This window comes from Macrobrachium nipponense, chromosome 22 (assembly GCF_015104395.2).
Source record: "Macrobrachium nipponense isolate FS-2020 chromosome 22, ASM1510439v2, whole genome shotgun sequence".
Taxonomy (NCBI): domain Eukaryota; kingdom Metazoa; phylum Arthropoda; class Malacostraca; order Decapoda; family Palaemonidae; genus Macrobrachium; species Macrobrachium nipponense.
The window spans coordinates 71,469,057-71,484,185 of record NC_087213.1 but is presented as its reverse complement, the minus strand read 5'-3'; the positions used below and the strand labels follow the sequence as shown (position 1 = coordinate 71,484,185).

Sequence of the window (15,129 nt, the reverse complement as noted above, 5' to 3'; positions counted from 1 at the left end):
TTTATCAGTTTTGAAATATTTTCATATAAATAACGATAAGTGCCAAAATTTCAACCTTCTGTCAACTTTGACTCTACCGAAATGGTTGAAAAACGCAATTGTAAGCTAAAGCTCTTATATTCTAGTAATATTCAATCATTTACCTTCATTTTACAGCAAATTGGATATGTCTAGCACAATATTTCGATTTATGGTGAATTTATGAAAAAAACTTTTTCCTTACATCTGTGTGGTAACTGCCGAAAAAATCATAATTTGTTCATGAAACTTACCTGTCAGATATATATATAGCTGTATTTTCTGAAGTCCGACAGAATTTCAAAAACTTCCGGCACACGCAGTGGTAGGCCAGGTGGTTAGTAGCGGCGGCGGGTATCAGGAACCATTCCCATTTTCTATTCATAATTTTTCTGTCGCCGGTGCTGGAAACACCTGTTTTCAGTCCCTCCGTCTTAGGAATTTGGAAACTTCATTGCCGCTAAGTATCCTAATTGTCTTTTGATTTAATTACTTGGATTTGTGGCTAGGCATACGCTATCTTAAATTGATTTGAATTTGTTTCATTTTTGCATAAGATATCTGAATCTAGTTAGGCTAGTTTCAGAGGGTGTTGTCTGCAAAGATACTGTGTGGCTACCGAAAGCTTCGGTAGATCTGCACTTGGTATACACGAGGGGTATGAGTCTTGCTTCTTTGTTGAGATTTGTCATGTAAGGAGTGTGAGACTTTGTCTAATTTCGTAAGGAAGACGTATGATTCGTATGTACGCAATTAATCAGTAAACAAAAGTCAGGGTAGTGAACCTGCTAACCTTCCTGTAGACTTTATTTTGCCTAACCCTGTAGTATGGCCTACGGGCTATGAATATGTCTGAATAGACTGCAATTCAGACCTCTACAGTTTTTTCCTACCGGGAAACTGAAATTTTATCCAAGATCTAGGAATGATTCTGAACATCTCTCAGTGCGTCAAGTATCACCTGAGGTGATAGAGAGAAGGTGCCGGACATCTGGAGAGGGTTTCAGATGTCCTGGAACATAATCTGAAAGAAGTGGAAGCAATTCGGTTGTCCCTCCAGTCCTCGAAACGAGTTTTTGGAACCAGTGGTCCAGATCAACTCTGATATTCCACAGCTCTCTCATATCTTAAGAAGTATCTTCTCTCGGTCCCTGTTCGAGTTTACGAGAAAGAGCCTATTATAACAACAGGCATAGAACGTAACGATCCTCTAGAGGTTCGTTACAGGATTGCAAAAGTCCGTACGAATCTTCTCGATCGACGGCAGCAACTACTGACTTCCGAGTGGAATCTTTGTTTAGAAGTATGTTGAGAGTTGTGGAGACTTTAGGGACGTCCTTTCATTCATCTCTTCGCTATGTTGAGGACGAAGAGGCTTCTTCTTCTCTGCTCCCTTATTCTCGATCTGGGAGTGGTAGCATTAAACGCCATCCTATGGTATTGAACGGGGATGGATGTTTAGTCTCTTTTCCCCTTTTTTCAACCGCTTAGGAAATGTTATAAGATGATTTATGACGTCACAGGGAGCAACAATGACGCTGATCGCCCCATGTTGGCCTTCAAGATCCTGGATTCACAGAGGTCATGTCCTTCCTAGTTCACTTTCCAAGGACCTTTTCCGAGAGAGTCGGTCTACTCTAACACGAAAGGTACCTATAACCTCTCCGCTCTGAGTCTGACTACGTTCAGACTATCGAGATGTTGACAGGAATAAGATTACCGTCTTCCCTTTCCGTCTGAAGAATGTGATAAGCTGGCAGTCACAACTATTAAAGAATACGCAAATATGTTGTTGACGGCCTTTGGGCTCAGAGATTTGCTTCTGTCAAACAACAAAGCCCTTCACGATCTTTGAGTTCTGTGGAATCTCGAAACTCGCTCACCATCTACTTTTTGTCTCACCTGTTTTCTCGGAGTCAGACACTCGTGCGAGATCAGGCGACATATAGTAGCCCTGAGTTTCTTGTTGACGAAGTCGGTTGCGTTTATACACCCCCGATGATCGTGTAACATGAGATCAGGTTGGACTGTCAGGCATTCGTCCTTCGGGACTGAATCGCCTTTTGTTCCGATACGTAATACAAACCATCGGTCCTTTAACAATAGGAAGTAGCTAGCGGCAGCTGGAACGGTCGTAAGCTTCGAACAAGGGGAGAACGGTAGTTAACTGCTTGTCCGATCGTCACGCGCCGCGCGACTGGGAGGTAAACAAATCACTTTTGCTTTCGGCCGGTGGTGAATAGGACGTGCTCGTCATCGCTCTGCCCGCTTTGTCGTTTGCTTTGAGTTTTGAGTATATGCCCTCTTTTCCTAGTGTGATTGAGAGTTATTGTAAGTACTTTGCATTTCTTTTGTTCATTTATGATGAGTGAGGAAGAAATGGAGATTTCGCCGCGCCCCCCAGTCGCCCGTTTGTAGAGTGGGTTTGTCCCGGGTCTGGAGGGGCGTAGATGTGGAGGATTCAGATCATTTGTGGATGTGGATCCACACGAGGTTTGTAACTCGTTGGTCGCGGAGAGTGCTCCCGCAACGAGCCATGTGTGACTTGTATGCATTGGTCCGAGGCGCAGTGGGTGCTGTACGAGGGCAGGAAGAGACTTAGGCCGCCCAGAAGTCATCGGAAAGTCCAGTGACTCCTTTGGTAACGGATACTTCGTCCTCTTTCCTGCCCCCGGCCAGCCCCCACGTTTCGCGCCTTCCCCTGCGGGGGGGGGTAGCGGAGTCCTTCTCCTCTCTCGATCCGTCGAGTGTGGAGGAGGGCGCCCGCTACCCGGACGTCCAGTTGTACTCGGGGTCTTCCGTCCGCTCTGGGTGGGGTTCTCTCCCCCAAGCGCGAGGAAACCCCTCTAACTAACCCGACTGTTGCTTCCGCAGGTGTGCCATCAGCGAAGGACGACCTGGGACAGGTGTGGGAGTCGCTGGGACTGCAGGGAGTGCCTAGCATACAGGGTGATTCAGCGGTTGGCGGGGTCGGCAGTGGTCACTCATGGTACGGTAACCACTACTACCACTACAATTACTACACCAGCATATGAGATGCCACCGCACTTGGTGTACACACCACATGTCATGTCGGTAACACCCACGGCTGCAATTCAGAGACCAATTCCTGCCGTGCCAAAGAGGACGGTGCCACCGCCACCTGGGTTCTTTGTATTGCCGACCCCGGACTTCCGCTGCCCAAAGAGTACCCCCCTGGACCTGCCGCCAGTGCCGAGGATGACGGTAGCTGCCGACAGGAACGCCTGGCTCTCCTGTGGTACCTGCCGTGCCTGCCGTACCTGTTGCTGTCCCTGCCGCTCATTCCCCTTCAGATCAGGTTCCTGCTGCTCATTCCCTTTCAGATGTTCCTGCCGTTCCTGCTGTTCCCGGACCTGTTCCTGTTGTTCCTGCTGTTGGTGGTGCTGTCACAGTCTCAGGTCTTTCCGGACAGGTGCAGTCGGGCCCTGTTGCTTCGGCAACTGCCCCGGCTCCCTCCTGGAATGGAAGACCTGACGTCTGTCCTGCGGAGCCTGGCGAAGAAGAGAGGAAGAGGAAGAAGGTGTCGTCGTCGTCGTCTTCGTCGTCTTCTTCGTCGTCTGCTGCCTCTCCTTCCCCTTCGACTTCTAAGGCTAAACAGCCGAAGAAGAAGAGGCTGCCTCCTCCCCCCTAAGAAGACTCCTTCGGGATCTTCTAAGGGCCCGGCTCGCTCAGGCGAGTCGGGGAGCTCTTCTGCTGGTCCTCCTGTTCCTTCGGGAACGGGGTGGCCCGTCGCTTCTTCTGCAAAGAAGAAGTCGACGGGGACCAGAGGTGCACCAGCCTCGGCTGGTGCGTCCTCACCTGGTGCTAGCGTTCTGCCGCTAAACCAGGTTTCCGTCTCGGCCGCGTTCTCGTTCGCGAGAAGCACCGAGTGGACGCTCTTCCAAGGAAGACCGTCCAGCCAAAGTTTTGACCCCGCCCGGAGCTCGCTCGCCGTCAAGACAGCGGCGCGGAGCAGAAGACTGGCGAGAGTCGTGCACACGACTCTCGCAGGCCAGTGGACGCTCTCGCGCGATCAACTGGCTGCTCGGGCTGACGTGACGGTCGCTGACCAGCCACGGGTTGAGGCGAGGAAGGAGTCCCCGCGGCTGCCGGTACCAGCCACGGCTGGTACCAGCGGCTCGACGCGCCGAGAGGACGCTGGCCGGTCTCGACGCGACAGAGAGCCTAGCAGGTCACCCGTCCGCCGCTCCCAGATGGGACCGGGGCGGAGACGGTGACCAGTCGGCAGCTCGCCTGAACGCTAGAGATCGGTCTCGACGTTCTCAGCCGAGCCAATCGCCCCAGGCGAGCGGCAAGGCTAGGCCTGCTGCTCGACTGTCACCGCGGGTTGACGATCAGCAGCAGCCCTCCACGCACGCTGGTCCTGCCAGCGAGCGAGGGGGGAGCGTCAGGTCTGCCTCTCCCACCTCCTTCAACCTCCTCGGGCTATACCGGGAGGAGCGAGGTACCGAGGAGCGATCACGAGAGGTGCGCCGCTCGTGACCCAGCTATGACGCCGTATGGCTCAGGCACGGTTTTAGGGACCGCCACCGAACTATACGCGCAAGTAGTTGGAGGCGACCGTCAGTGGTCTGTCGCTGTTCCTCCTTCTGAAGGAGGAGTATCGCGGGATATGCTCTTGCTGGAGGGACTGGACGGTCCCTACTCCACAAGACGCAGTAACTCCCGAGATACAGAGGAACTTTGCAGAGGTCATTAAGCTGATGCGTCTGCATAATGACCTTGCGGAAGGATCGCCGCTACCACCGGCAGAGCCCACGTCCCGGCTCGAATCATTTTTGGGGTCCCAAGAGGGAGCCCAAAATGATGGTGGGGTTACCGCGATCAGAGCTTGCAGACTCAGTCCTGGATCAGGTGGAGAATCTCGTCTCAGGACGGGAGGACTCGCTAAAGTCCGGACGGTCTTCTAAGCTGCTTCCTCCTCCTCTACAGCGGCAGAGGCGATTCTACGTGCCTTCGGAAGACCCGATACTGCCGAAACAGGTTAACCCGAGTTAGCGAGGCTGACTCCAGGTGTGTCCCTGCAGCAGCTCTGTCGGGAGAACCTATGGTTCTCGCAGCAGGAGGCACTTGCCCTGGAATCTACGCTATGGCAGCATTCCAGCAGTTTCCTGGTTGGATTTGTGGTCCCTCACAATATCCAAAGTAGCGGCGGCTCCGGGAGTTCTGCTCTCGAAGACGACGCTTCTTTTAGGAGACTGTGCCAGTCTGGAGGAAGAGCAATCACTTACCTCGCCCATCAGACTGCTAACCTGTGGGCCAACTTGGTTCTTCGACGTAGGGACGCAGTCCTTACCCGAGTGACCAAGGGGGCCGGGCCGGGTAAAGGCGGCACTCGGGGCTTCGAAATGGACCTCTTAGGAGTTCCCCCCAGCTCTCTTTCCTGGAGAGATGGTGGACGCTGCGGTGGAAAGGCGGCGCACTGAACGACAGTGACCGCTTAGTTTCACCAGGCAGTCTCGAAGGTTACTGGGCAACTCCTCCGAGGTCGACTGCTGGCCAAACCAAATAAGAGGCTTGGCTAGCGCTTTCCACGGCGGCGAAGACGGTTGCACCGTCCAAGCCCCGTGTGAAGACTCCTGCTGTTTCAACTTCTGCTAGAGGAGGCCGTAACCAGCCCTCCTCCCAGCCCTCCTTTCCCCGAGGAGGTGGTGGAAAGAAGTCGAAACGAGGAGGGAAACGCTAGGGACGGCGTTCCCCCTCACCTGCTGCCGGAAGTGGGGGGGTGCCTGGCGAACCATTGGGCGACGTGGCAGCGCTACGGTGCCGAGAACTGGATAGTAGACGTCCTTCGGGAGGGGTATCTACTACCCTTCGAGTCTCGGCCCCCCTCATCTCCAAACCGGTCCATCTACAGACCTATGTCCGGGGATCAGCGAAAGGACACGCTCTTCGACAGGAGATCAAGACCATGCTGGCGAAACGAGCTGTAGAAATCGTGGAGGACCAGTCACCGGGCTTTTACAGCCGCCTCTTCCTAGTGAGAAGGCATCGGGGGGGCTGGCGTCCGGTGATAGACCTCTCTCCCCTGAACCGCTTCGTTCGCTGGGACGACGCGGTTCACTATGGAGTCGGCACGCTCGGTGCTCGACTCGATCAGGGGGAACGATTTCATGCTTTCAGTGACTTGAAGGACGCGTATTTTCAAATACCCATCCATCAGTCCTCCAGAAAGTACCTCCGCTTCATCTTCGACGGGACGGTGTACCAATTCAGGGCACTTTGTTTCGGTCTGTCAACCGCCCCACAGGTGTTCACGCGAGTGTTCACTCTGGTGTCAGCTTGGGCCCATTCGCACGGGATACTTCTTCTGAGGTATCTCGACGATGGCTAGTCCTGGCGAAGCTCCGCTCGCAGTTGCTACAGGACAGAGATCGACTCCTCAAGTTTTGTCGCGATCTGGGGATCGTGATAAACTACGAGAAGTCCGATCTCGAACCCAAGCAGAAGATGAAGTACCTGGGTATGCTGATAGACACGGTAGCAGGGCAGGTCTTTCCCGCAGACTTGCGTATCAGCAAATTCGGGAGGCAGCCGGCCGGTTCCTGTCTCGGCAGGAACAGGCAGCACAGCAATGGCAAGTCGTGATCGGCCATCTGTCGTCACTCGAGAAGTTAGTCCCTCACGGGCGTCTTCACCTGCGGTCCTCTCCAGTGGAGGCTAAGGGAGAGTTGGTCTCAGGCCAGGATCCTCCTTACTTTCCCGTGGCTATCACGGACAAGGGTGAGGCAGGACCTAGCCTGGTGGCTCGACGACAAGAACCTCTTAAGAGGAGTGCCTATACGCACTCCCCCCCCGGAGATGCTTCTGTTCTCAGACGCATCGACCGAGGGATGGGGCGCACACCTGGAGGAGTTGCTGACTGCAGGTGTGTGGGACCATCACGAAAAGCACCTTCACATCAATGTCCTGGAACTCAAGGCGGCGTTCAACGCTCTCCAAGAGTTTCAGGACCGCTTGGTGGGACACTCAGTGGTGTTGATGTGCGCCAACACACAGTAGTGGCATATGTCAACAAGCAGGGGGGGGTGGGGGGCTAGTGTCTCTTCCGCTCCATCAGTTGACGGTGCAGGTGCACGAGTGGGTCCCACGGCTCACTCGATAAGAGCTGTCAGCACGCTACATTCCAGGCAAGAGGAATGTAGTAGCAGACAAGCTCAGCCGTCGGGATCAGGTGATAGGGACCGAATGGTCCTCTACACCAAGACGTGGCGGAAAGGCTCTTCAACCTGTGGGGGCGAACCGGTCGTAGACCTGTTCGCCACCCGGCACAACAGAAAACTTCAGGTTTTCTTTTCAGCTGTGCCGGACCCATGGGCAGCTGCAGAGGACGCTCTCCAACACCCCTGGGACAACCTCTTCGCCTACGCCTTTCCTCCCTTCTGTCTGATTCGGAAAAGTGATCAGTCGAGCGCTGGTCCACTCCCAATCTCAGAATGATCGGGTGGCTCCCAAACGGCCTCAAGCCGTTTGGTATCCGGACCTGCTGGCTCTTCTTGCGGACGCACCGAGGAGAGCTACCCACTTGGCACAACCTTCTAGCCCAGCCACACGTAGAACGGTACCACCAAGCAGTCCAGTCCCCTTCAACTTCACGGCTGGCTGTTATCCACCATCTCTTGCGAACGAGAGGCTTTTCTCGTAGCGCAGCAACAGAGATGGCTGGACACGTCCGACAGTCCTCTGCAGCTGTGTACCAGGGGAAGTGGGCCGTCTTCTGTGGTTGGTGTCGTAGACAGGGTCTGTCTCCTCTCAGAGCCACTCTTCAGCAGGTAGCGGATTTCCTCGTGTTTCTTCTTCGCCGAGAGAATCTCCTCTCAGTACCACAGTTAAAGGATATAGACGCCCTGGCTCTCGTCCTGAAACTGAGGGGACTGGACATCTCGAATTCGTTCGAGATCTCCATTGCTAATGAGGAGCTTCGAAAGGTCTTGCCCACCCAGGGAACTCAGGCCCCTGCGTGGGATGTGACTCTCGTCCTTAGGAGTTTGACTCGAAGACCCTTCGAGCCACTCCGAGAGTCGTCAGACAGGGATCTGACCCTCAAGACCCTCTTCTTGCTGGCCTGGCATCGGCGAAGAGTAGGGGAACTACATGGTCTTTCTTATGATGTTAAACACACCAGAGGCTGGGGATCTGATCGCTGACGCTCGATTTCGTCCCGAACTTCGTAGCCAAGACTCAGAATCCGTCGATCCCTGACGACAGGTTCGAGTCTTTCACGATCCCCTCCCTTCTGGACTTCACCGATAACGATGGCGGATGAGATGAGATGCTGCTTTGTCCTGTGAGGGCGCTACGGCGCTATCTGAAGAGAACTCGACACCTCAGCCTGGAGTGTCGAAACGCCTCTTCGTTAGCACTGGGTTACCAAGAAAGAAGAAGGTTTCCAAAGAACACGCTTTCTTTCTGGCTGCGTGAGGTGATCAGGAGAGCGTACGAGGCTGATGGTAGCGACGACATCCGTACGCTCCGACCGAGCCCACGAAGTCAGAGGTATCGGACCCTCCTTAGCGTTCCGTAAGAACTTCTCCTGGCGCAGGTCCTGAAGGCAGGTGTCTGGGCCAACCAGACCACCTTCACGTCCTTCTACCTTCGGAATATTTGCCCCACAAGTCCTTTGGATACTTTTTCCTTGGGACCTGTGGTGGCTGCTCAACACGTTGTGTAAAAGCTTACCCCAGCACCCGAGCAGGCAGAACAGCATCGATTCCTGGTATGACTGGGAGAAGGAATGTGCGAATGAGAGAGTGACTGGCTTCTCTTCACCATCTTTCTCTACCTCTACCTGTGAGCAGAGGGAATACGGTCGTTACCACGCTGGAAGGAAGTCAGATGCAGGTAAGCTACTCAACCGAGCTCCATCCTATCTCTTTAACTAGAGATAGGAGTGTATATCCACCACTTTCTCCGACAAGGGGTAGAAAGTGGATGCCTGCATGAGACAAACCCATTGCTTTATATTTGCTCATGTAAAGGAAAAAGTTCTTACAATGCTAGTACGAAGAGATACGCTTGCCTCTCTCTTAGTACTCGGCCCAGAGGTCTGACCATTGATCCTGCGGTGCACACCCCGATCAATCGGACAGAGGCTTGGATCCCTCCCTCGCTCTTACGACCAGGGAGGCATTCCAGGATGGACGAACACCAGTCTGTTCATCAAAAGACTCAGATTCCTCCCACCAAGAAGTGAGTCTTCCTATTGTTAAAGGACCGATGGTTTGTATTACGTATCGGAACAAATGACAATTTGTCGAAAATTGCATTTTTCCTAACTATACAAACCTAAGGGTTCCCTTTACATATAGTCCGGCCCCCCCCCTCCTTCAATGCCACCCCTCACTCTGCGTATTTTGCATGGGCCAAAAGCAAAAGTGATTTGTTTACCTCCCAGTCGCGCACCGTTCTCCCCTTGTTCGAAGCTTACGACCGTTCCAGCTGCCGCTAGCTACTTCCTATTGTTAAAGGACCTCAGGTTTGTATAGTTAGGAAAAATGCAATTTTCGACAAATTGTCATTTTGCTCCTCGCTCCTTTCTCCTGGCACCAGAAGCTCGAGTCAGGAGTTGCTCATGAGTTGATTCCTGACGACGTTGGGTTGCGTTGATACACCCCCCAAGGTTTGCTTAGCTTGAATAGCCCAGGCAGTCCAGACACTCATCCTTCAGCGAAGAATAGTGCCTTATGGTCTTCAGGGTCGGTCACCTGACTTTAGTACAGACGGACTGACTGTGCATGTCCAGATCGAAGCTTTCAATATGGAACTTAGACGTAGTCTGAAGTTCTTGATGTCAAAGCATTCGAACCTTTCCTACCTGTTAACTTCTTGCACCTGATCAGAAAGGCCTTCTTCTAACCACCCTAGATACGACAAAGAGGGTTTATGAGGTTTTAAGCCATCGTCAGAAGTTTTGGCTTTAGAGAACACAATGCTGTGTGTTCTTGAAGCCTTCCGTTGTGGCCTAAGAATGGAAACCCGTCTTGTCCTTGGGCCAGGAGCTTGGAATCAAGGATGGCACAAGTTAGTGGGCAGGAGCCAGAGAGAGTCCTGTGCCCTGTTGAGTCTCTCAAGTTTTATCTACATAAAACTCAAGAAAGTCGAAGTCCTTCGGGCAATTTGCAGTGTTCCGAAAAAGACCAGACTTGCCCATATCGAAGAACACCCTGGCTTTAGTGTTAAGGAGTTCTTTCAAAAAGGCTCCTTCATTGTGTTTGCACAAAGATTTGAAATCTTTTGATCTGAATGCTCACGAGGTGAGGGCGCGGCCTCGGAAGCATTTCAACTGAGCATGGCACTCAGCAACATCCTGAGTACCATGTTTTAGCGAAGCAACTCTGTGTTCACTTCACACTCCCTGCGGGATGTGAAGATGGCATATGAGATCTGCTGCTCGCTAGGGCCATACGTGTCTGCAGACATAATCTTGGGGGCAAGAAGTACCACTCATCCTATCCTGTAGAAAATGGTTAGGAAGAGCTCTTAATTAGTTGTTGAGTCGCCGCCATTGGCGACTTCTTAACTCTTAAACCTTAGTTAAAACACCTTAACTTTGGCTAGGTTGGTCAGGTGGTGATATATATATATATATATATATATATATAATATATATATATAATCTTGATATATATATATATATATATATATATATATATATGTATATATATATATAATATATATATATATATAATATATATGGTATATATATATATATATATTATATATATATATATATATAATGTATATAATATATAATATATATATATAATATATTTATATTATATATTATATATATATATATATATATATATATTATAATTATATCTATATATATATATATATATATATATATATATATAAATATATATATTATTATATATATATATAAAAAAATATAATATAGTTGGTATATTTATATATATATATATATATATAATATGTATAATTATATATATATATTATATATATTTATCCTATAATATCTTATATATATATCTATATATATAATATATAATATATTATATATATTATATATAATATATATTTATATATATATACTATATATATATTATATATATATATATAATATATATATAATTACTATATATATATATATATATATATATATATATATATATAATATATAATATATATATTATATTATTATATATATAATATATAATATCTAGATATATTAATATATATATATATATATATATATATAAATTATATAATATATATATAATCTATATATATATATAATATATATATATATATTATATATCTATTATAATATTATATATTATATATAATATATATTTTATTTTACTTCTTATCCCTCATGTTTGGTCAATATGGTCTAGTCACAATGTGGTCATGCCCCCGTTGACAGATCATGGGCCTGAGTGCACCAGCTATATAGGTCTCCTACCTCGCTGGCAAACTCTAGTAAAGCAGAAGCAGACTTGGGTGACAGTAATCACGAAGTCAGCTATGCTAATAGGTGGAACCAAGATGTAAATCATCTGCATGCATTTGTTTCCCAAAATCCTTCTATTCTGTCCCTTCCCACCTCCAACGGTGGGATTCGGCTATATATATACTATCTGACAGGTAAGTTTCATGAACAAAATGATATTGTTATGATACAATAAAGTTTGTTCATACTTTCCTGGCAGATATATATAATCAAGTACCCACCCACCTCCCCTCAGGGGACAGTGGAAATAAAAATTATGAATAGAAAATGGGAATGGTTCCTGATACCCGCCTCCCAGCGGCGGGAATGGGTACTAACCACCTGGCCTACCACTGCGTGTGCCGGAAGTTTTTGAAATTCTGTCGGACTTCAGAAAATACAGCTATATATATATCTGTCAAGTAAGTATGAACAAACTTTATTGTATCATAACAATATATTTTTTCGTCAGATTGTCATAATGTTTGCACAGTTTTATATTAGCCGTTACATAAAATTTTATATATGAAAATGTGTGCAATTTCATGTAGAATACAACAAAAAACAACCCATGGTTGTAGCTTTTATCAGTTTTAAAATATTTTCATATAAATAACAATGTGCCAAAATATCAACCTTTGGTCAACTTTGACTCTACCGAAATGGTCGAAAAAGGCAATTGTAAGCTAAAATTCTTAAATTCTAGTAATATTGAATCATTTACCTTTATTTTGCAACAAGTTAGAAGTCTCTAGCACAATATTTCGATTTATGGTGAATTTATGAAAAAAAAAAAAAAAATGTTTTTCGTTACGTCTGCGCGCTAACTCTTCCGAAAAAAATAAGAAATTTTTTTGTCCGATTGTCGTAATGTTTGCACCATTTTAAATTAGCCGTTACATAAAGTTTTATATATGAAAATGTGCACAATTTCATGTAGAATACATCGAAAAACAACCCATGGTTGTAGCTTTCATCAGTTTTGAAATATTTTCATAAATAACGATAAGTGCCAAAATTTCAACCTTCGGTCAACTTTGACTCGACCGAGATGGTAAAAAAACGCAATTGTAAGCTAAAACTATTACATTCTAATAATATTCAATCATTTACCTTTATTTTTCAACAAATTGGAAGTCTTTAGCACAATATTTCGATTTATGGTGAATTTATGAAAAAACTTTCCTTACGTTTGCGCGGTAACTCTTCCGAAAAAATCATAAATTTTTTCGACCGATTGTCGTAATGTTTGCACCATTTTAAATTAGCCGTTACTTAAAGTTTTATATATGAAAATGTGTGCAATTTCATTTAGAATACAACAAAAAACAACCAATGGTTGTAGCTTTTATCAGTTTTGAAATATTTTCATATAAATAACGATAAATAGAAAAAATTAGACCTTTGGTCAACTTTAACGTGACCGAAATGGTTGAAAACTGCAATTGTAAGCTAAAACTATTACTAGAATTTACATTCTAGTAATATTCAATCAATTACCTTCATTTTGCAACAAACAGGAAGTCTCTAGCACAATATTTCGATTTATGGTGAATTTTTGAAAACTGCTTTTTTTTACGTCCGCACGTTACAAATTCATGGATCATATTGTGATAATATTTTCTCTGTGTTGCTCTGATCATTTTACAATTTGTTATATACCAAAATCATTGCAATTTAGTGTACAATACAACGAAAAAATAATTAACTCATTAGCTTTAACTGTTTTGCTCACAGCGCGATTTGTATACAATTATATATGACATTTTTTTCGCGCTGTCATATATTCCAATATTTATATATGATAATGATATTTTTTTCATTTCTGTTGGTTGCATACTAAACTTCAGGCAATGACAAAAAAGGAGCCATAAATGAACTCTTAATCTTGAAAATTAAGCTTGTTGTGATTTAAAAAAAAAAAAAAAAATTCCTCTTCGGCCCTCACTCGCGAATGCCGCCGGCATACGGCAGACACTTTCGGAAATACCGGCTCGGCGTTTAAGGGTTAAATTTATTCTCAATTGCATGTTGTGTACTCATAGCTGGTACATTTTTCAGGAATACGATACATTTTCAAATTACTTATATCTTCTCTTTTGATGTCTTGTGTTTTAGTTTTACCCTCCACGTTATTGGAATAAATTATATTAGTCTGATGTATAGTCGACCCTCATTAAACTGGACCCTATACTTATTATATTTTTATAGACATTTTAAACTTAAAAGCATGAACATTTATAAAATCAACACATTGATCGCTAAATTTGCACTCTTTTAACTATATTTTCGGAAGAGCGGCAAGCAGTGGCTTACAAGAACGAACATGAAAAAACATCGTATTTAATCAGTGAAGGGCAGTTTCAAAAGCTGCCTTTGTATCATATTTCTGCACAGAAATAAAAATACCCTATACATAATATATTTTCATACACATTTTAAACATAAAAGCATGAACATTTATAAAGTCAACACATCGATTGCTAAATTTGCACTTTTTTTAACTCATATTTTCGGAGAGCGGCAGGCGGCGGCTCACAAGAAAGAACATGAAAAAACATCCTCTTTGATAACGTGAAGGGCAGTTTCAAAAGCTGCCTATGTATCATATTTCTGTGCAGAAATATAAATACCCTGTACGTAATACATTTTCATACACTTGTTAAACATAAAAGCATGAACATTAATAAATCGACACATCCATAGTTAAATTTGCACTTATGTAACTCAATATTTTCGGCGGCCTAGAACAGCGTCAAGAGGCATATATATATATAGATATAGATAGATATAGATATAGATATAGATATAGATTTAGATTTAGATATAGAGATATAGAGATATATAATAGATATAGATAGATAGATATAGATAGATAGATATAGATAGATAGATATAGATAGATAGGTTATAGATAGATCATAGATAGATAGAATAGTAGATAGATAGATTTTAGATAGATAGATAGATAGATAGATATAGATATACGATATAGGATTAGATAATATATATATAATCTCTATATATATATATATTATAATATATATAATATAAATATGTGTGTGTGTGTGTGTGTGTGTGTAGGTTATTGGCAAGGTGCTTACAAGCGAAAACCACCATTAACTGTAATTTGGTGATTTATGGTGCTTATGACGCCAATAATTGGTTAATGGCGCCTGTTAGGTTTGTTATGGCACCATAACTCTATTATCAGCACCTTTTGGTGCCAATAATCAAAATTTGTCCAATTATGGTGCCATAACTTGCTATTACCCGAGTCTGCCGATAACTGGAGACTGCTTGTGTAGGTATCGCCTGGCCCCCCTTATAAGTCTGTCTTAATGAGGTTTTTGACTGTACCTTTTTGGTGTTTTAAAGTTCTGAATTTCTTGGCATTCTGTTGTTGTTGGGGGATTCTATTTCTCACCTTTTCAAGTTTTTCATTCTCAGTTTTTACTAGACAACAGTCCTTATCCATTTCTTTTCATCTTTATATAATTGTTTACATCCAATTTTCCCCTCTTTTTCATTGTATTGTATTTTTGCAACTCGTATGAAATGCTACTGCTCAGATTTATGTCAGAACAAAATCTTTAATGGCTAATTCATTAGTAGGTGTGTCCCCTCAGGATGGT

At 45.3% G+C, this 15,129-nt stretch overlaps 1 protein-coding gene across 1 annotated transcript in view; it reads left to right on the top strand.

The window, feature by feature from the left end:
* LOC135198801 (26S proteasome non-ATPase regulatory subunit 4-like) overlaps positions 1-15,129 on the top strand; it is an 88,327-nt gene that overhangs the window by 58,111 nt on the left and 15,087 nt on the right. The gene's annotated exons all lie outside the window — the stretch shown is intronic.